Source organism: Falco naumanni, chromosome 17 (genome assembly GCF_017639655.2).
Source record: "Falco naumanni isolate bFalNau1 chromosome 17, bFalNau1.pat, whole genome shotgun sequence".
Lineage (NCBI taxonomy): Eukaryota > Metazoa > Chordata > Aves > Falconiformes > Falconidae > Falco > Falco naumanni.
The window spans coordinates 6,442,369-6,464,414 of NC_054070.1; the positions used below are offsets into that span (position 1 = coordinate 6,442,369).

Sequence of the window (22,046 nt, forward strand, 5' to 3'; positions counted from 1 at the left end):
CCCAGCTGTATTTTTCCCCTTTTTATGCAAGGTTTTGAGCAGTTATACTTTGAAAAGCCAGCTTGATTGGCTTTCCTGCAAAGAAAGGTAGGCTTGATTAATTTATTCATACTCCATAAGACTGCAGTCACAACTGGGGGAGCAGTCTGTCTGTCTTTAGTTTATTCATGGAATAAACCCAAGGGCAGACAACCAGTACACAGTCTACACGGTGTTTAATTACAGCTATTGTGTACATCTGATACTGGAATCAATAAGTCTGAGTCTTTGCCCGATCATGCTGATTTCTCATGGAATTCTTCTTCACTGTGGACTGTATGAGAAGGGAGCCAAGGTCATTAGTGGGAGTTTGACACCAGGGGAGAGGGGTTGGATCTCGGGGATGCTGTAAAGGCTCTGGCATGGTTCGCGGGCTGATACTCCAGGTTTAAAGGGACAGATAGGAAAGGAGGATTAAGACCAAGATATTGCCACTTGAGGTATCGTGAATGCTACTTCTGAATGTGTCATCTTGGAAGTTTTAGGAAATATGAATCCCATGGCATTAGACAGATTACAGGCACAGAATATGCTATGAGATTATTGCCAAGACTCAGATTTTTCTCTTGTCTGCATCCCCTCCTGCTGTCACTTCCCCATCTCAATCTTTTGCTTCTCTGTCAGTGAAATAGAGCTGCTGTATCTCGGCTGGAGAGGTACAACCAGGTCCTGGTACTGCACCCCAGGTGCTTTGGGACCATGGCGTACACGGCACTGCAGCAGGGAAAGCCTGACCTGAAAATAGCTGTGCCTGCTTCCCACAGTGAGATTCCCCTCCATCCCCAGCCAGCCTCCAGCAGATCCTCGTTTTTTCTCTTTGACTAGACGCCATGTGGAAGGTTCCTTGTGTTGTTTCCATCTGACTGCAGCAGCATCTGCTGCTGCTGCTAGAGCTGCTAAAAGAATTGGGAAAGGATCAGCCTCAGCCTGTGCACCGCTGCCTCGGTGGCATCGGCCACCCGGTGGGTCCCGGCTAGTGGCAATGCTCTGGAGCAACGAGCACTCACCTCGCCTCTCGGTCCGGACCCTCACTGCAGTGCGCTCAGCCGCGTGCTCGGGTCCATCCCTAGTCACCAAGGCAGCACAGCATCTGCTGGAGATAACAGAATGCCGGTGCTTAAACTAGGCACACACTTTTGTGTGTTTTCTCTTTGGGGATCCGCCGCCCCGTCAGGGTTCCCCTGCCATCCATTCCCATCCCTCGTAGCGATCTTCATCATCTCTGCTCCAGAGCCAGTTTCTCCAAGGAAGAGACTGTGGCGCTGGAAGTTGGTCAAGAAATGGAGCACTGGGGGCTTTAGAGCTGCAGAGAGCCACTTGGAACAAGCTTAATTTTTTAATGCTGTGTTTGCTGAGGTCACTTTTCATATTGTCTGAATCTGCATCTCCACTTCCCTTTCTTCCAGAAGTTATCCCTTTGCCATATACGGTTGGGAACAATATTGCTGCTGTACCACAACAGACGATAACGTAATACAAGCTGTGCACATTCTCTGTATTTACATCCATATTTTTTTTACAAATTTATTTAAACAAATAGGACTAGTCTGAGGCCAGCTCTGTTTTCATGTGTTGTGATGCTCTCTGGCTATTTTGGGTCTCTTTTAAGCTAAATCCATGAAATGAATACAGTATTTTTTAAAGAAGACTTCTGAAGTTAATGAAAGAAATGAAAGTATATAGTTATAAAGAAGTTAGATTTGGTGTAACATCAGGTCTAGTGGAAGGACACATTGTCTCTCTCGGGTGCTCAGGTTGATGAGAAACTTATTTGTAAGGAAAATTGACTTTGGAAATGGTTGCGAGCAAGCAGCTGCTTTTTTGTAAGTCTCTGCCAAGTGATTGATTTGGTCCATAGGTTCATCAGACCATTGCTTCCAATAATATAATTTTACTTATTTATTTTATATATGATCAATATGATAAACATTACAGAAACATGGAAGTGCCAACTAGATAATTCCCGGCTGTAGGAGAGTGGCGAGGGGGCATGCTCCAGCTTACACTATGTGCCTTGTGAAGCAGAAAAGCAATTCAGTCAGACTAAAGGCTACAGATGAGGCTGTATGTTCTCTGCAATAAATGCAAATGATTTGAATTCATTTCCCTGGTAAGAGGAGAAAAGAAAAAAAATTAAAGCTAAAGATGTTGCAGATCAAGGAATTCAACTTTAAACAGACGCAAAATTAACATAAAAGAAAACATGGCAATAAAGAGAGGGGGGAAATAGATTTCACTAAAATAATGAATAGACCATGATCTATTTCTGAAGTACCTCTCTGTGGTAGTGTTTTTTTCGCCACATCCCCCCCCCCCTTTTTTTTTTTAGAGCATGTACAATAGCATTATGGCCTAGCTGCAATCAGTCTGCTGAGAACAGCTTGTATATATTTGGATGTTCACTGGCCCATGAGAGCAAATCGTCCTCCCTTACCGTCAAAGACTTTCTTTTCCAGTTCCTTTATTAGGTAACAAATGGCTCCCATTTCTTTTATTCTTCAGTGTTAAACACATTCAGTTTTTCTGGCTCTATTTTGTTATTTTTGTTTAAATTTCTTAATGACTTTACGTTTCTTTACTGTTTGCAAGGGACAGTGGTGTAGTCTCTTCTGCTTTTCACTGAGAAATCCCTTGTCATGAAATACAGCCCAGAGCTTCTCATCGACCCGGCTGGGATTCCTCCATGAGGCGCTCGGGCAGCGTGTTGGAGTAATGCTTCTCAAGCCTCTTTAACAGAAAGTAAATTCTCACTTGTTCACGGCAAGCGCCATAACCGCTAAATGGGTCCCCAGTATCTCTCACACTTGGCGTCCAACGCCACAGAAGAAATAAGTGATATAATAATCTCCAGATAAGATATTCAGATTTATGTGTAGTCTGCTTGAGCTTCTTCTCTAGGCTAAGGAGTTCTGCTCCTCTCTGCATCCTGAGAGGTGGAAGAGGGAAGGGCCGTGGGAAACGTGCCGCTGCCACCTGCGAGGGGTGCGAGGGCTCTGCTCCCATGGGAATTACCCACCCCACCGAGAACTGCTCCAAGGCTTGTGCCTGGAGTGACCATGAGTAACTTGAAATGATTCAAGCCCTGAAAATGCCATGGGAGGTGGAGCCTGAGGATGCTGCGGTGCCAGCAGTGCTGAGGAATTCAGAGATGTCGATCAGATAATGGCAAATCTTCTTGTTCGGCTTCCCCCTGCCCCTTTTCCCCTCTCCCTGAGCTAAACCTCTGGCTCAAGCAACATCAGAAATCATGGAATAGAAAAATACGAGCATTTGTAATTAGAAACAGCCTTTTCCTTTTGTCTGAGCTGGGTATATTTAACTGGCCTGATCCCGCTGCCAATAAATATTTGCCAAGGAAAACTTTCTCATTTAAACCTTCCACTTATCCAAATAAAGAGAGGGGAGCTGGAAGTAGGTCTTGGCACAGTCACGGCGGGATTTGAGGAGTTGGGAAAAATAATACATTTGGTCGTCTTTTTTTTTTTTTTTTTTTCTGATCCAGTCCGTTCCTATCAATTTGAAATTGTGAGTTGCTTTGCTTAAATAGATGACCAGCAGGTGCACAGCTTGCGAACCACATGGTATTGTTTCTGGTGTCAGTCACGGCGCGAGAGTAATGCAGGGCTCTGGACAGGCACATTATGCTTTCTTATTCCCCAGTACGTCACCACAGATCCCAGTCAGCAAGGGTACACTACACCAGGGAGGTGCCATCACCACCACCTCGTGTGGCCTTTTGGGATGAAAGAAATGATGCTTTTGGTCCTTCTTTAATAGAAGGAAACTTCTTAAAACCAGAGCAGCTTGGTAAGACACCACCAGCTCAGCAGAGACCACCTGGGAGAGCTCTCAGGGCTCTTGCTGGAGGAAACCCAATGTTTCCTTCTGGTCTTGGTGTAAGCGGGACTGACCTGGTTTGTGGTCATAGGTTTGATCCCAGCACCAGTTAGGGCTGTCTGTGCTGTGGCAGAGTGTGGTTTCATCCCCTTCTCCCAGACCCCAGCACTTGGGTCCGGCATCTGAAGCGCTTCGTGCAGACCCCACCGAGGGCAGCAGGCAGCCGTCTGCGGAGCTGCCATCGCTGCCAGCTCCCTTAATTAAGGCAATGCAAATGGGCTGCAAGGGAAAAGGTGCCAGTGAAAGTAAAAGAAGCTCATGAAAGGGAGCACAGACAAGGAAGAGAGAAATTATTCACATAGGCCTAAACTTTACTTCTGAAAGGTCTTTTTTTTTCTGATTTCATATATTTTCCTTGATCATTTAAGAGAAAAGATCTGTCCATAGACAGATCTCCAAAGAGATGATTATTTTTTTTTTCAACATTGCTATTGCTTTAATCCATGGTCTCTTCAGACAGAGAATGTTTAATTGGTGCACTGGTGGAATAAAATGTTTAAATAGATTGAATGGCAGACTTTCTCCCTCTGTTGTGACATTAATCCCCCAATATTCCTGGGCCCCCTTGCTGGGTATTGAGGCAAAGAAAGGAACCAGAGGAGGTCCCTCTCTATACATCTGCCTGTGAAGTGAAAACGGCCTGGATACACTTATCATACATGATCCAATACATCAATTAAACCAAAGATCCTTCCGCAAGCACCACTTACACACATGGAATGAACCACTCTGTATGAGACGTCTTGTCTGACTCTCTGCGGAGGAGCTGTGATGGGTGAAGGTGGGAGAGGGGACCCCCTGGCCAGCCCGGGCTCCAGCAGAGCATCTCCCTGGAGGTATGAATTGTGTTTCCCCCATGCAGCCCTGCCTGATGCACGCACACACGTGTGTGCCGAGCAGGCTAGAAGGAGATTCTGGAGAAGCAGGTTAGTTGGAAAGGTGTCCTGCTAAATTAGGGCATAAATTAAAAGGTTGGTGCACTTGAAGTCATCTGTTTTGTTGGTTTTTATCATTTGGCAGCCTGTATCCTTTATGGTTGTATCAAGAGTGATAATAAGAATTTTTAAAATGAACCTGTACCTGTTCAGACTTCGGCTGAACTCCCTGTCGAGGAAGGAGTTTCTATAAACTCCTGAGTTTGCATTTGACCTCCTTCTCCTCCCTTTCCTGAAAAACCTCCTAAGGAATACTGAAAAGAGTATGAAACAATAAGCAGACTTCAGGCTCCACATTCCTCAGTCACTTGCAAAACGCTTTGCAGAATTCATAGTAGCAGATTAACACTCACAGACCCACAAATCAAAGGATTTCCAGTTCCACCCCCCTCACACCCATTATGCAGGCAAAAAACCCTCAATCTCCTCAGACAAGAGGGAAAAAAAGAGATGAAATTAGGGTTTAAAATAATTTAGTCTTGCATTTAATTTAGTTTTGTATTGTCAGTAATACACACTGCCTACAGAAAAATTAAAAAGATTATTGTAGAATGAAAGGCAGAGCCACAGTGTGTTTGACAATATGCTCCGTATTTTATGTTCATTAGGACAGGGAGTCTGAAATACTCATTTCTTTATGATGAAGGAACTAAAGATTTCCAATGAACATGCTGCAATGAGTGTGCTGGGGAGATTTATAGCTAAAACTGCTTGTTAATCACAGTGACCCACCTTTCAGGCTTTACAATGTGAATAACTAAGTTATGTAGATGCTTCTCCTCCAGGACACCCCTTCAGTGTGCTGGGGAAATGGGATCCCTGCACACAAACCTCAGCAGGTCCTGAGGAAATTCAGATGCAGGTATTTAGAGCAGGGGTATTGGAAAACCACGGTTACAGCTCTGTTAAAAACTCTCCCTTTGGACACCTGTCTCTGAAGAACTGGACATTTGTGTCACAATGGGCCCTGCTGCAATTTTTGAGGACTTCTGCAAATCACCTAGCCATGGGTGCTAAAAATGCTGAAATCGGCCTCGACAGCCTGGGATGGAAGTGGTGGGAAATGGGACCATGTTGATCACCAGCATCTTAGAATAACGCTGGCGATGCACCTTGGTGCGTCTGGATTTCAGAGCAGTAGAGACTTTTTTCCCCTGTTACTAGAACAGCCAGGAACTCTTCAAAGGCCGCCTCAAGCACAGTGGTTTTGTTTGTAGCTGCGTCATTAGTAAATAATTAATAACACAGACAAACCAAGGACAGGAAAAACAACTGTCCTTCTTGCTGCATCTGCTTCAGCCACTGAAAAGGAGCAAGTTGGAGATGGACCCGGCATGGCTGGTGCTGGTGTGCAGCTCAGAAGTTCCCCCTGAGCAGGGAAGCGTCCCTTCCTCGCCAGAGAACGTGCCTCTGATCGATGGCGAAGCAGGCGCGCTCATGTCAGAACAGGATTTGGCCCTTAGGAAATCATTAAGCTGTAAATTCTCGATGTGACAGGCTGGAGTAGCGCTGGTCTTCTGTTTCATGTCAAAAGCTGTGCGGAGACTCCTTCGTTAGAGGGTCAATAATTGACGCAATGGGCTGTAATTGCTCACCCCGCTCAGTCATGGTCCGGGGGTGGCGGTGCAGCCCAGCCCCCACAGCCCTGCGAGGCTCCAGCAAAGCAGCTCCCAGCCTCGAGCATGGCTTCAGCAGCTGTCGGGGCTGCTCTGGGGGCTAAGGCAGCACAGCTGAATCGTGGGGCAGTAGGTGGGACAGGTAACGTTTCCAAAAGCGATGGATGGATGGATGGATGCCCAGTCCCACGACATGTCTCTGGGGAAGGACCCTGCCGCCTGCTCCTGGGCACCTACCAGTCCCGACGTTCCTTCTGCCACCTCTGCCCAGCTCTGTGTGATGGTGATGGCCTCACAAATCACTTTGATGATGCTTTTGAAAACAGTTGTGTTTCAGGGTGACACCAGAGTACCACAGAGAGTTGACAACCTCTTCAGATGACATTTCTTTGGACAATTTGTTTTGCTTGTGACTGAGGTGGAAAACTTCTCCCTGCTCCTAGCAGTGCATTCGAAGAGACGTGTACAGCCCTGGGAGTGAAACATGAGGATGCAGCTAAATATTTGTTTTAAAAAAAGAGATGGGAGCTGCATGATGTGTAGACTTTAGATGGTCATGCTATGGAGCCAGAGGAAGCCAAGGGCTAGGAAAAAGTGATCCAGTTACATTCCGGGTATGGGCCAATATGACCAATATCTTCATGTCATGTTTTGGTTTAAGATCACTAAATATTCCTGGTATCTTTGCAGGGTTAATTTTGTGCTCTTCTCTGTGTGATCCCCTTTATTTCAGCTGAGGCAATTCTTAGCTGTAGGAAGATGATTAAAAATGGCACGTTGTCTGCACCTTGAATTTCTGACAGAACTTCAGCAGAGACATTGTCGGCAATTGTGGTTTTGACAGTAACAAGACACTCTGTAACTCAGGATTTGGAGACTTTCTGTTCTCCTGCCCTTGCACTTAATGAAAACAGAGTTTGTTTTAGAAAGAAAAAAAACCTTTCTGAGTTAATTTCAGCTCAGTTCAAACAGAGGGATACCGAGGCAGGAACCGAAGCTCGCACTTATGAGAAAATCTAAGGAGGGGAAAGGATAAGGTGCATTAGGAAAAGAAAAATCCTTTTCATTTTCCAAGAAGGTATTATGAACAGCAGAGAGAGGGAAAAAAATTATTTGACAAGGTTCTTCTAAAGAAGAAGAATAGCGTAAAGTGCTGGTTAAATTCCCACTGATCTTTCACTCAGCTTCCCATATACATGTGGGTTTGACTATTTGATATTTCCTTTCACTGTCATAGGTAATAACTGAGTGGAAACATTCATTCCTAAATAACTGCCTATGATTCTTCTATTGTAGTGATTAGTGATGAATAATTATTAGCTCTGCTGAATATTGCATGGATAGATACGATGCGAGTAACTAGAAGCTGTCAGCCGCTGGCATCTGCGCTATCGACTGATGCTGCCGGCGAGCAGCCAGGCGCCCGCGCCTGTGGATGGTGCGTATAGATGGTGCCTATAGACGGTGCCTATAGATGGTGCTCTTCCCCTCGCACAGCTTCAGCAGCTGCTCTAAGTCAGTCCTAGCTGGGGATCAGGGGCCCGGACTGTGCTTTCCTAACTCAGCGGCTTGTCCTAAATGGACACAGGGAAGGGGCAGGGGGGAAAGATCTTTTCCTGCTTTTCAGATTGGGGAAGAGCAGAATCTGTTTTATCCCCTGGGAACAGCAAATGCAGAGCAAATACTGACATTGGGTCCTGCTGCATCTGCAGGCAGCAAGAGAAGCGCCGGAGGCAATGTATGAAGCCACGTTATCCAGGACTTTTAGCAAATATGAAGGGCTGGGTGCTGGAAGGATTGAAAGGCTCGTCATTTCACACGGCTCAGACAGATTCATGACCCCTGCACTCCGAAGCAAGGGCGTTTATCAAAGATGAGGACAGAGAGAAATTGTGAATATACAGGCTAGAAACAGAGACCTATCTTTCACTGATGCCTTGCTTCACCAGCTGCTTAAAGACTGCTTTGTCATCTGTGGACCAGATCCTGTCCCACAGAAAAGGAGCGCTCAGCGTAGCTCCCTGTGTCAGGGGAAACGGGGACGAGAAGTTGTACACTAAGAGTCTAGAGGTGGCTTTATTGCCCATCTTCCCTGCTTGGGCAGTGGCTGTGGAGCTCCTGGTTTGCTTCAGGGCATAGCTCAGAGCTCTCTGGGAGATGGGCAGAGGGGCTCTGCACCCACACCGGTGCTGCTTAGCGTTCCTTTGGCAAAGCTGCAAATGCTTGTGACGGTGACCCTGCTGCCGAGGACGTTGTCGCTGGCACCTGCCAGCATCCTGTGTGGTCTGAGGGCCCTTCCTGACCCCCAGCAGAAGGTGCTCAGGTGCATGTGCTGATGGGGAGCGTCAGGCACGGACTAATGTTTACACTCTGGGCTATTTAGTTTGTGTCTCTGCGTGGTGATGCTATGAGGGTACGTAAATATGCATGTGTGCAGAGGTGGCGTGGAGCTTTGTGGACATAGGATTGTACACTTACGTGTACTTGCATCTCTATATGTTTGTCACCATATGTATTTGATTGAATTAGAGGCAGGCCTTATCTTCTGTTACGGTTCCAGACTTTAATTCCAAGATTTATGTCTCTAACCCTGTTCAGGAAAAGCTGAATGCAAATATCCACAGAAGGATTTCTCGGGCAGTTGTTTCAGCACAGAGCTCGCTAATATTTAAAGCACACAGACAACTCATTAGCCCAGCAGCACATCCATCACCTGAGCAAACCCAGGTGAATCTCCACCTGTTTTGTTTTGCTCCCCACATGCTGGAACAGCCCTTTGCTCACATGCCCTGTGCATGAGCTACTCTGCAAGTCTTGGGGCTGCTCCCCAGCTGAGCAATCCTGTAATTAGCTTGAGACAGACTCTCCATACAGGATCATAATTGACTATCAATAAATAATAAACAGAAGACAGGATGCAGACAGTCCTGCACAGAGGAGAGAAATAGTTGTTGAGACACTCTGACCTGCCTTGTACGTCTTTCGGCAAAAGGAGAAATTGCATTAGTGGGATGCACGTTTAACCAAGGATGGTATTTGTAATAGGATTTGGTACCATTCACTATGAATGCATGACACAGTAAATGTATTAGGGACAGAAAAGCGAAAGAGAAAAGCTTGCTAAGGTACCAGTGCTGCCATCCACTGAATGTCTTCTCTTCCCTCTCCTGAGCTAAACAGCTGCAGCCTGTGCATCTTCCCAGGGTATCAGGATGCCCTGCTCTGGAGCTGCCGGGGAAGTCAGGGGACCGTTTCATGGGGGTGCAGCTGGCGCGTGGCTGGGGTGTGTAGGGGGGTACACCTGTGCTCTGCTAATGGTTATACAGGTGCAACTGGAAAAGAAATCCTTTTCTGAAGGATGGTAAATGTGGTGAGGATAGGGAGAAGCGCAGGCAAGCGAACCTGTCATTTTCTCCCTGGAGAGAGGGCAGTGCAGGCTCTGGTTTACAGCCTTCCCAGGAGGGGGGAAAAGCGCAGGATCAGGAGCTGCACAGTGGGATGTGAAGGCATTCCCAGCTACAGCCCCGGGCGAGAGGCTCCAGAACCTGGGGCAAACGGCAAAACTAAGAGCAGCTGTCTTTCCCCCACCGCAACTGCTCTTGCAGGGTCCTGCTAAGGCACCCACGGTGCGTCAGGTGTGTCCCTCCATGAGATGACCCAGGGAGGATGCAGCGTGGCCACCTCAGTAGCCGTGCTGGCAGCAGGGGTGAGAGGGGCTGGAGGAGGCCTGCCCTGTGCGCTGCTTTCCAAAGGTAGATTGGATTGGTTTAGCCGCTCAGGTTTATTGTGGAAGAGACCCAGGATGACAGCTATAATTTTCTCTTGCAAATATTCCAATATGTAATAAATATATTGTTTAAAAATTCTTGATGACAAGAAATGGAAAACAGCAATCCATCATGTTATTGATTCCCTCCACCCGTTGCGCTCCTCAGAATTGCTCCCACGCTGTCTTGCTGAGGAAGGCAGAGCTGGACCACGGTGCTGCTGGGGTTTTGGAGCAGCGTGGCCACGCTGCCCTGCTGTGGTACCAGGGACCGGCTTTGCCTCCCTGTTCGCAGACGTTTCCGAGCTGACACAGATAAGCAGTGTGGCTTAGGGGTGGTTGAAGATGCTCCTCACTTTGGGTACCCTACAGCTGGCCAGGTTGTTTTTCAAAGGCTTGTGCTAGGCTGGCAGGAGAGGCCAGGGTGGGTGGCTCTGCGGTCAGCTGCTCAGTCCCAGGGAAGGCTGCCTTGGCTCCCAGCAGCGGGAGGTGGCAGGGCTCCCTGTCCCAGCTGGACCTGGCCACTGTGGTTGTTCTCTGGCAGCTTTTGGCAGGCCGGGAGGTGTGAAGATCGGTGGCTCCAGGCGCTCTGCGGCACACGCAGCTTTTGCGCTGCTGGGGGTGATGTAGCCTTGGCAGAAACCCGAGTTGCCAACTCCATTTCATAGATGGTGAAACTGAGACTCAGGTGTCACTGTCCCCACCTGACTGGGAGCAAGCGGCGTGCAGGGGGCCCTAGCACAGAGACCACCCCCCCCACCCCCCAGCGCTGGCGGGAAGCTCTGACCCAACCGACGTGGGACCGCTCAGGGCAGGGGTGCGGGGGGGCGGCTGGGGGAGCCTCTAGCGCCATCCCATCCCCGCAGCCGTGCGGTGCCCGGGGGCGCGCAGCCCTGGGGGATGGGGGGGGGTGGGGGTGGTGCAACCCCGCTCCCCGTGTCGCTTCGGGGCTTACGTTACAAGGCGAGGCGGCTCCCCCGGGCAGGGACGCGCTGCCCCCCCGCGGGGCCGGGCTCAGCCCCGCTCCCGGCGCCCCGGCTGCGGAAGGGTTAAGCGCGGGGAGCGGGGGCGGCGCGGGGGCGGGCGGCGGCGGCGGGCGGGGAGCGGGGAGCGCGCCGGGGCTCGGGGCTCGGCGGGAGCGGGGAGCGCGCCCGGGCTCGGCGGCGGGCGGATGCCGGGGAGGGCGGAGGGGAGCCGGGGCTCGCCGCCGTACTCGGGCAGGGCTGCGGAGGCACGGGAGGCCGGCGGAGCCGCGCCGCGCCGGGGGAGGCTGAGGGGCTGCAGGAAGGCGGAGGAGTAGCGGGAGCCCGGCCCTGGATTTCCATGGTGCCGGGGGCCGTGTGGATTACCCCGCCGTGAGCCGGGGAGCCGGCACCCCCAGGAGGCGGGCGGCATCGGAGCGGCGAGGTCTGGTGAGTGACCGAGGCTTGGCGAGGGGGCTGCTGCTCGCCCCGGGCATCCCCGGGGGTGCGGGGCATCCGCGGGGCTGGGGCTCCCCCGGGCATGCCCTCCGCCGCGGTGCTGCCCGGAGGGTGCGGGGTGCGGGGGGGAGGTTTGGGCTCGTTGTACACCCCCCCACTCCCCCAGCCCGTGCTGACCGCGGCCCCTTCCCCGCGGCCGCAGGCGCGGGTGGCACCGAGGGCTGCAGACCGCGGGGCGGTGCTGGCGGCGGCCCCGGCCCCCCCCGCCGTGCGCCGGTACCGGCCGTGCCCGGGGAAGCGGCGCCGCGGGCAGGAGCGGCGGCCGGGGGGCTGCCTGCGGCCGGGGAGACAGGGAGAGACCCCTGCGAGCATCCCTGCCCTGGCCAACCCCCCATTCCCCCCGTCCTGTTCTACCTGCGGACAGTCTCCGTGTGTGTGTTTTCTCGTTAATTCTGTTGTCGTTTGTTACCGCTCAGTCACGGTCTGGAGCAGTCAATGCACCGGAATAAACTCATTTACCGTAAAAAAGTTAACTGTTGGCAAGGAGGGACTTTTTTGAAAACACCCCTGAATCCGGAGGGGGAAAAAAATCCCTATTAAAACTTTCCTAAATCCTCTCAAGACCCTTTTTGAAAGGCGATGGGGGAAGGCAAAAGCACTTGTGCTCTCTTTGGGAAATCCGAACTTCCCTGTGCTCGTCCCAGTGTTCCCCAGCCCCGCAGCTGTTCGGATGGAGCCTGGATCGCAGGGAGGTTGCTGATGCCACTGTCCCCTCTCCGGCTGTGACCTCCGTTTAACCCGGCACGGTCAGGCATTACAGCCTTTGTCTCCATTCAAGCTATGGCCAATACTTTCATGTTGCTGGAGGTGAAGTGAATGATGTTCAATTAATCTCTGTTCTAAGGGGTATCAGAAAGTCAATAGGTTAATATTAAGTGAGGTGAATAGTAAGTGGTGGAGGAAAAAAGCCTGTACATCTGTGACCAGCAGTTCAAGGTGCTGGCTTGGAGGTGAGGGGATGTGAAGTTAGCAGAGTACCATGATGTAAAAACCTACTGCTGACAGGGTTTCCCTGTTACTTGCTGAGCACTTGATGCTTCACTGGGAGCTTGAATGTGTTTAACAGATCTTGGCTGACTTGGGGAGACGGTCTTGTCTCTCCTTCTCTGGATGGCTTCATTGATACGGTGTCTAAAAGTTAAATCAAATGACCTACTTTACAGCTGCAAGACAGATGCCTCAGAAGAAATCTGTGCCATCTTCAGAACAGATGTTTAGCTTTTTTCCTGTAACACAGAGGTGTTAGAGCCTTTAAAATGCTTTTTTTTTTTTTTTTTTTTTTGTCTTTACTGCTGTCCTTTTGCCATTTGTTGTCACTTTGAGGATCCTCAAAGCTTAAGTGTGGTATTTTCGGGGGGTGAAGGGGACCAGACAAAATAGCTTTGATTTAAGAAAGTTGGTGCAAGCAATGAGTAACGTGAGTGTACGACTGCCGTTGTGAAATGGCTTATCTGGCAAACCAGTCGTCTTTCTCAACTCTTCTAACCATATCTATAGCGCTTGTTGCAAGAAGATAAAGTAACCCAATTTACTCTTCATTGTCTTTATAGTGTTGCTCGATGTAATTAATCGCAGAGTTTCCCCCCGGCTTATAACAAGTTTGTGCAGTGGAAACAGGTAACAGATGCTGCATAAGATCTGTACAATATCCAGCAACATGATAGAAACAGCTTTCCCTGGTGCTTTTGCCACGCTCCGTCTTGTTCTTCGTGTTAACCCTGAGCTTGCCCTGCCTCTCAGCAGAGGGGAACTTCAGCTGGATGCAGGAAGGATGCAGAAAGATCCAGGCTGGCTGTGGGAGCCTGGAGAAGAGGTGGCTGCTACTGCCCTGTGCTCTTTAACTCTCTTCAGCAAATTGCATTAGTATGTGACAAATTGGCTTGCAAAGCAGCTAAATGGAAATGACATTTGGAGCGGTTTGCTGTGCAGACCCTGCGGTGTCTTGGAGAAACATGTGATTTGCACTATCTTCCCAAGATTTCCAATTTAACTGCTGCTACCAGGCTTTCCAGAACTTACTTTGGGAACTCCTGTGGCAGCTAAATGTGGGAGTCTAGAGCACATCTTGGAATAACTGCCCAAGTGCTAGGGCAGATGTAGGTGCAGACTGTCTCATGCCGTAGGCAGCTTGTGTGAAGACTCGAGCTAGGGAGGGAAGCAAAAGCTAATACGCAGGAATTGCACGGGGCATGTGGCAAGGATGCTGAGGGTGGCAAACTGTGCTGCCCGTTTCCTGCGGGAGCCAGGCTGCGTCTCAGAAGTACCTTTGTTCAGCTGAGGTTGTTTCAGTGACTCTCAGAGGAGCGGGCTCTGCTGTACGGCAACAGGGAAGCATACACCTGCTTCTCTCATCCCCCTTCTCCAAGCACATACGCGTCTGTTTGAACATGGCAGTGATCAAGCTGTTTTAATTGGCCCCTCTGCAGTTTGAACAATAAATATGTAATGGGGGAGGGTGCCCCCCTCTTCTGCATGGCGTTGAGGCTGTCATTTTTGATGGGGAAGCGTGTGCTCTCTGCTCGCCTCGTCCCTGCACGCTCGGGCACCGCGCTTGCTCCCGCTCCAGCCCATCTCTTAACAGCGTGTGAAAACTGCGCTCCCCCATCTGTGTTTGGCATCCTTAAAAAGAAAGAAAAAAAAAAAAAAAGATGAACCTGATCATGCAGTGCTCCTGAGACAGGCCCCTTCACATTTCTAAACACTCTTGATTATTCAGCTAATCTTTATTTCATGGGCCTGTTACAAGAAACACAAACGGGGGAGAAAGTAGAAGGTGGTGACACATTTAAAATACACAAGAAGAGTGCTGGCAGGAATATAATCGTTCTTATTCCAGCAATATGAAATATTTATAGCCCTAAGTTGTGGCAAGATTCTCTGCCCCCCCCTCCCACCTAACTCTGAAATGTTTTTCCCAGTAAAGTAGTAACTGGGAGGTGCTGGCCATGCTGCCAGCAGGGTAGCTGCCTGCAGGGCAGGGGCACCCAGCCGCCTGCCCACTGCATCCATCGGCCCATCCCTGTGGAAGGGAAGGGACAAGGTGGCCACAGGCAGGGAGAGGGTGGCCGCAGCGGCTGCCCAAGCTGCCCAGCTTGCACCGGGAGTGGCGCGTTGTGTTACAGTCTGTTAACTCGAAATAATTCAGAAGCGTCCCCTCGGCGAGCCTGTGAAAAGCCCCCTTTGAGGTGCCCAGTGTTTTGTAGGAGCCCGCTGCTCCCCCAGGGCATTCTGCTATTAATTCATTAGACCTGAGGGTTTTTTCTCTCTTCCCCTCTCTTTTCTCAGTCGTCCCCCCCCCTCCCTGGCAATTCAAACAGTGATGAATGGACAAAAATCCCTCAAGGGAAACATTTTTTCACTTAGTTACAAAGATTTCATGGCTAATTAGAGTAAATGTGGTTTTTAGAGTGTTAATCTCTTAACCAGCTTGGCTAGGAGGCCACCGCCACAACAGCAAAGGGGAGGGCAAGGGGGAACCAAGGGGGAAAAGGTGCTACCAAGTTCTGCCTGGGGCCGAGCCACAAACACCGATGGCTGGATGTGATGCATCTTTATCACCAAGAGCATCCTGTGGTGATCTCTTTAGCTTTGCTAATTTGGTGCCCACCTTCCTTCCCAGGGCACAGTGCAGGGCTAGGGCAGGCTCGGCTGTGTGAAACTTGAAGGCGTTTTGGTCTAAGAGGGCCACGAGCTCTTTGTCTGCAGAAGTGGTGCAGAGGCAGCCTCCGGGATGAAAAGCAAAGCGGGAACAAAAGCAGAATTGAGGGCAGCGTGCTGTCCTTGGGCAGCAGAAGCGGCCACCCGGGGCTTCTGTTCGGATTCTTTCTCTGCGGTGAAAATGTATGTATTTACTACGTGGTTTAGTGCCAGCGAGGGAGATGGGCTGCGATCACACCGGGCAGGTGCCTCGGGCTGGGTCCCCACGTGCCGCTGCACCAACCATCACGGGGTGGCCACGATGCCCCCAGCCCGCTTTCTGCAGCAAGCGCCCGGGCTGGCTGGGGGAGCACACAGTCCAGGTGGCACATTATCATCAAAGGTAGATGTTTTGCTGCTGTGAAGGGATTTATGCTTGATGTCTGCTGTTTTCTTCCTCTGCTCTGGTCCCTCCCGTCTGCACCACCTCCCCGGCATCTGCCTTTCCAGCCTGGTTTTGTCTTTGTCCCAGATGGCTCTGGCAAAAACAGGGTGAGTAATTTGTGAGGGGCTCCTGGCTGCAGCCCACCTCCCACCCTGGACAGCAAGGCCAGCCAGCGGCTGGTGCAGAGAGAGCTGGGGAGGAGATGTGAGTGGGATGTGGGCTTGAAATTCCTTCTCATCCCACTAGAGGGGATCCTCCGGATCAGGCTGGCGGAGCCCAACTGAAAAATGAACGTAAAACCGGCAACTGGCATCTCAGGCTCTGGCTGGTGTGTGAGCCCTGGTCCCCGATGGGGCTGCGAGTCCGACTCGGCGCTTTGCTCAACACAGCACTTGGGGCTGCGGTCAGGGCGGTTTTGGTGCTTTTCAGAGATTCCTGGCCGAGGTGGGCTGACTGCGGCTGCCTCTTCCTCACTCCTTGTCCAGGAAAGCGTGGCTTAGGGCTCCTCTGTGGTCTGAGCCCAAGTGCTGGGAGCCACCGGGGCTGGGGGTGAGGCTGCTCCAGCAGTACTTTATCAGGATGGCACAAGTTTACCAAACACCAGCGCAACACATCTGTGATGTACCTAATCTGTTGCATGCTCTCTGCTGGGTTTTGAGTCTGAATTTATCATCCATCTGTGCGTTTTAGAGGGCTTGAGTGATGCTGTCAGCCTGAGGCTGGATGCTGGCTGCTGCGTGGCAGGGGGCTGCCAGGGACAGGGTGCTGGGAAAGAGGTGCCCTCCCCTCCGTTATCGGATAGAGCCCATCTCATGTTTCTCACTGTAATCGCTGCTTCTGTTTGGGTGAAATCGAACTGGGAGGTGGTGATGGGGGGGAATGAAAAGCGAGATAAATGTATCATATTATGAAAATTTAATCCTGCTTTGCCTGGGCTAAAATTACATTCAGAGCAGGAGATAAAAGGCATCAGAGTCACATTATAAAAAAAAAAAAAAAAAAAAGTCCAGATCATCTCCAAAGGCAAAGCGATAGCAAGCCTGGGAGAGCCCTGCCAGCCAGGGTCCCCGCTGTGCCGGGGAGGCAGTGAGGGCTGCTTCTCCGTACCTGGCAGTGGGACCAGCCCTGTCCCTCAACGACCCTGTCCCAGGACCAGCCCTGTCTTGCACCCTGTCCCAGGACCATCCCTACCTGCTGCCTGGAGCTGTGCTGGCTCAGCTCTGTGCTGGGAGCCACACTTGGTGCCATCTTGCCACTTGACAGAGGAGAGATACCTCTTCCAAGAAGCAGAGGTCCCCTGGGGAAATGTTATCCAGCAGATGTGTTTCTGTTAGCTCCCTACACCCTGTGCCTTGTCTCCTGTGGGTTCCTTAAAATCTCCGTGTGGATGGGTGGCCCCATTGTGGGATGGGCTCCTGTCTGGCTGGGGATCTCCTGAAGTGCAGGAGACCTGGAGAAGCTCTCTGCTCTTCAGAGTTCCTGCCTACTCCGGCCATTCCCTCTGATGGGGCAGATGGCAGCAATGCTGGGAAGTGCCCAGCACCCGTCCCCATCCCCGTGCATTTTTTGGGGTCCACGGATGCGGTGGAGGGCTCCTGCCCCAGCCAGGCCCTGGCTCTCTGGAGCTGGTGCGTGTTGTGCTTAGTGTGACAGCAGCTTTCCCAGCAGGAACATCCCTCACAGCCCTTTTCCTGCTCCGGCACCACTTCCTCGCTTCATAAAAGTGAAAGGTGATGTCTGAGTAAATATTACACTGACCTCTCACCTCGCCTCCTCCCGCCACCACTGCTCCTTTCTCAGGGCTCATTAACGGAGCCACCGGCTGACCCGGGGCTGAGCTGCCGAAGGGGTCGGTGCTGGTGCACGAGAGCGGCAGGAGCCCAGTGCCGGAGCAGGAGCCCAGCGCCTCGCGGCTGGGAGCGGGACGGGAAGGGCAGTCTCCTTCCTGGCTGCTGCCCAGGCTGAGCCTCCTCCCGAGCGTGGTAGGTGGATGTGAGATCAGTCTTTGCTGGGGCTCGGTGGGGAGCAGTGTGGGCTGTCCCGGTGGGCGCCGGTGCCACGTAATGCCATAGCCATGTTCACAGCTCAGCCTTGGCCACTGGTGCTGGTGGGAGCAAGGGGAGGTGCTGGTTTAGGGTGTTGCTGCTCTCGCAGAAGCCTCTGGGAACAGCTACACCAGCAAAAATCTGTGTGAGCAAGAGACTGTTCAGAGGAGTGGGTGCAAGCGGGAGGAGCTGAGCATCGACCTGGCCTCTGCCTCTCCATGGTGACTTGGAGGGGCCAGGAGGGCTCCCCGAGAGCTGGACCAGGGGTTCTGCCTGCCGTGGCCTCGGCTCAGGGATGGGGCTCAGCAACGGGAGTGCCGGGATGTGGGGGACAGCTGTGGGGGGAAGCCCTTGGGATGCACAGGCAAATCTTACTCCGTTTTCCCAGTGAAGGGATGGTTGGATGGGGGAGTGACAGTCCTTGGAGAGGCCATTCCCTGCGTATATCAGTGAAGGTTAAAGGAAAAGGCTTATTTTGCTTTCAGCTCCTGGCTGGCTTTTAACAGCATTTGAAAAACAGCGGTTTTCATTCCTGCAGCAGCTCGGTGTCAGGCTCTGGAGCCCCATTTCCCTGTGCTGTGTCTTGGGAAGCCGCACAGCACTGGGGAAAACAGGAAACCTCTGGGGCAGCGCCGGGCTGTTGCTCGCTGGCGTTGCTGCCCGTGACGCGCGCCGGGAAGGAAGCAGATCCACTGCGGCTGGTCCAGGAGCCGCCGTCAGACCCTGACTCAGCGTGGAATAAGTTTCTCGTGTTATTTCCAGGCTCAGTGAGCCTAGGAACAGATGCCTCCCGGAGAGATTTATGTGTAGTTTTTCCTCTGTAGCAGTTTCATGTCATCGGTAAGAGAGAGCTCAGAGCGATCCCTCGTGTGCGGCGTGGTGTGCTGGAGGTGGCGGAGGAAACTGGGCATCCAGCAGGAGAAGGGCAGACATCTGGAGGAGTGCGGGGGTTTTCCTCGGTGTTCATGTGTAACACCACTTTGCTTTGTTAACCTGGGAACGAGCTTCCAAAAAGTGAGTTTGAGCTCCAAGGTTTTAAGATAAATTATAATACTTGAAATGAGGCTTTGAATGCTTTTTATTTGCTTCTTGATTGCTGGGCTTTTAGAGTTTGCCTTGTCAAGGTTTTCTTTATAGCCCAAAGTGGCCGTTTTTCCCCCCGGGAGTGGGAAGCTGAGATTCTGGGAATTGGCTGTTGGAAAAGCAGGTGTTGTAGTGAATGTGCATGGGTCGGTAGCAGGGTTAAAACCTCCCAAGTCACCTTACTGAAACAGGCTATTTCCCACCTCTTGGAGAATATGACAAGAGCAGCAGTAAGTGCGGCAGACCACAGCGGGCTGGTTGCTTGCCCAGGTAGCCAAATACGAGGGATTCACGTGTAGCCAGTTCATGTGAAGAGCTTTGTTCCCTGTGGCTGGGTAGATTTATTGATGTCAGAGCACAGAAATGGTAAGTTGGCTGCTTAACAGGGATGTTACAGTTCAACTCCATAAAACACACAGGCTGTCTCCTCTACTCATTCATTTGCCAAGTCCCCCAAAAGTCGCAGTGACAGGAGCAGAGGATGGAGCGCTGCCCTCATGATCATATTTCCTGTCTTTGCTGGTTTATGTCACAGCCTGTAATGTTATTTAAACAAAACCAAAAAAACCCACAAACAAACCACAGAAAAAAACAACAAACGCCTGTGAATTTCCTTTTCATCTTTAATGGAAGTGCGAAGAGGTGGGGTGGGGAGGAAAAGGGAGCATGCCTGTAGGTTTCCTGACTGGCTACATTATTCTTATGCTGCAGATTTGCCATCTTGCCGGGTTTAAATCTGTGCTGAAGGTAAAACATGGGAGGTCCTGCCCTTCTGGATGTCGAGAGGGGCCAAGAGTGGTTGGGGTGTTGCAGCTTGGATTTGGTGTAGGAGCACAGGGAGGTCCCAGCAGCAAACCTCAAGTCAGAAATCTGCTCCTGCCAAGCTGTTCCCAGTTATTCTGTGTGGTTCAGGGGACAGCGGGGGGTGAGTCTGCGTGCTCCAGGCATCTCGGTTATCCTGGGTTTTGAGGAGTGACTGTGTGGATGCGGTAGACGTGCTTTATCAAAATTCACATGAGCGCAGGGGAGCAGTGGTCTCTCAATATCTATAGATACAAACTGCCTGTCCAGCTGCACACCCCAAACATTTCTTCTGCTGTCTTCATTTTCTTGTCGATGCTGAGAGTAAGGTGCAAGTAAGAATGAAAATGCTTAAATCCTTTCCTTCGTTTAGCCGTTGACTCTGGGAGATGTAGGGCAGCCCGAGGCAAGGTTGCTAGGTGAGGGCTGGGTTTTCTTCATTTTTTCCCCCAAGTCTGTGTGTTGTGAATTGAGTGTTTTCCAAAGATGCTGCTTATGTACTTAGAGTGTGGGGAAAGTTCCTACTAAAATCTGGAGTAAGTAAACTGGGAGTAAAGGCTTCTCAAGGTCCAGCTTGGCATGAGAAATGCTTCTGTGTTTGTCCTAAACCTTCTAAAAATCCTGACCTTTGATGCCTGCCCCTCTGTATTTCCACATCAATTTAACATGACGGAGGCATCATCCATTGCGTTACAGAGGCTGGAAGGGCCAGATGAAAAACATCCACAGTAAGTCATCTATTTGGCTGAGATATGATGCAGCAGCAAAACTTTCACCACAGGCTATTTCTCTCCTAGCTGTTGTAAAGTTTCCTCTGCAGTTTGCAAGGAGTTAATTGCAGTAGCACTGATGAGCCCTGCGTTTGGCTCCACTGGCAGATGAGGAGCCTGATGGAGCAGGAATTGTGTTAAAGGCCCATTTGGTGGTAACGGGGTTTAGACTGCCTTTAAAAATCTCATAGCAACCAAGGAGCATGGGGAAGCACTCCAGAGTTCACTGGAAGAAAGAGGCAGGAGCCCCTTTGCTTGTCCACTGGGATATAATAAGGTGCCGGTACAAGTGCTTGCATAACGTGGCTTTTCAAGGCATAAATTGTGTGACAGGGCCAAATCTGTTCCATCGGTTCCACCAAATAAATTTTCTGACGTGGAGGTGGCCACAACTTGTCTTGGGCTGAGCTGAGAAGGGCTAGAACAAATTTGCAGACAGAAACAAAAGCAGAGGCTCTTTTAAGGACATCCAAGGATGTTGTATAACTTGTTTGTAAAAAAATAAGCCCTGCCCAGGGTACTGGGTCAGTGGGAGGCTTAAGCTCAGGAGTGACAAGTAAGGTGGACTGGCTTTGCAGACAGTTTTTCACTTCTGAGTGTGAAATCAGCAGTAAGGTTTGTTTTTTAACCATTCACTTCCTTGCAGACTTGTACGCAATGAGCCATGTGTCAATCCTATTCTTCATATAATATCTAATTTACCTTTAAGTATAAAGGCACCGTCTCGCTGGGTGCGAGTCCTGCTGGCACAGGGCTTGGGCAGCTCAACTTCCCTGCTGGCGCCTGCCCTCACACTGTCCTTTACGTGAGCTGCAAAGACCTATTGAAAACCAAAGAATTTTGGCTTAATTTCCTTCTCCTTCCAAGATTAAAAAAAAAAAAAAAATGTTTTCCCACAAACAGTGTGAATTTCAACCAGAGAAAAGGCAAAATATTGACTCATTTGTTCATCCCTGACAATTCCTGTTACGTTTTCTGCAAATTTCCATTATAAACATGATACTTTGCCAGACTATCTGCTTTAGCCATTTCTCACGTGTGCGGGATCATTTGATTAACAGTATTATGAATCTTAACACGAGTCAGTTGGGCTTTGCTTCTGGCATCTTAAAAAGACAATGGAAGCAGCACTGAAGTGATCCTGGAAAATGCACCAGTTTTCCTTAGAGCTGCATGAAAACTCAATTTCAGGAGGGTTTTTTTTTTGACCAGGCACCTCAACCCTGTGGTTTCAGTGGAAGTTCTGCAGCCTTCAGGCCACGGGTAGCTCGAATCATTGAATTTTGTCTTTGCCCCCCACAATCCTCGTGGGCTTGCTAGAAGTGTTTTGTGGATCTGGAAGACCAATTTGTGGTTGTAAAGGAGACACTTATAAAATGGAACCAGCTGAATATGTGCTTACAACCTGCACTGGTTCTCACGCGTTGCTTTGCTCCGCTGTATTATGTAGAGCAAACTCCTCTGCAGCTGCAGCCTCTCTTGTCTGCCAAGGTATCGGTGAAGTCCTGCAACAAATTCAGCTGTAGCTTCTC

General features: G+C 50.6%; 1 protein-coding gene across 1 annotated transcript in view; it reads left to right on the plus strand.

Annotated features, from left to right (window-relative positions):
- Positions 1–11,432: 11,432 nt before the first annotated feature.
- Positions 11,433–22,046, plus strand: part of PLXNA2 (plexin A2) — a 173,881-nt gene continuing 163,267 nt past the window's right edge. The window contains 1 exon segment of the mRNA XM_040616779.1: positions 11,433–11,665. The gene's annotated coding sequence lies outside the window, so the exon portion shown is untranslated.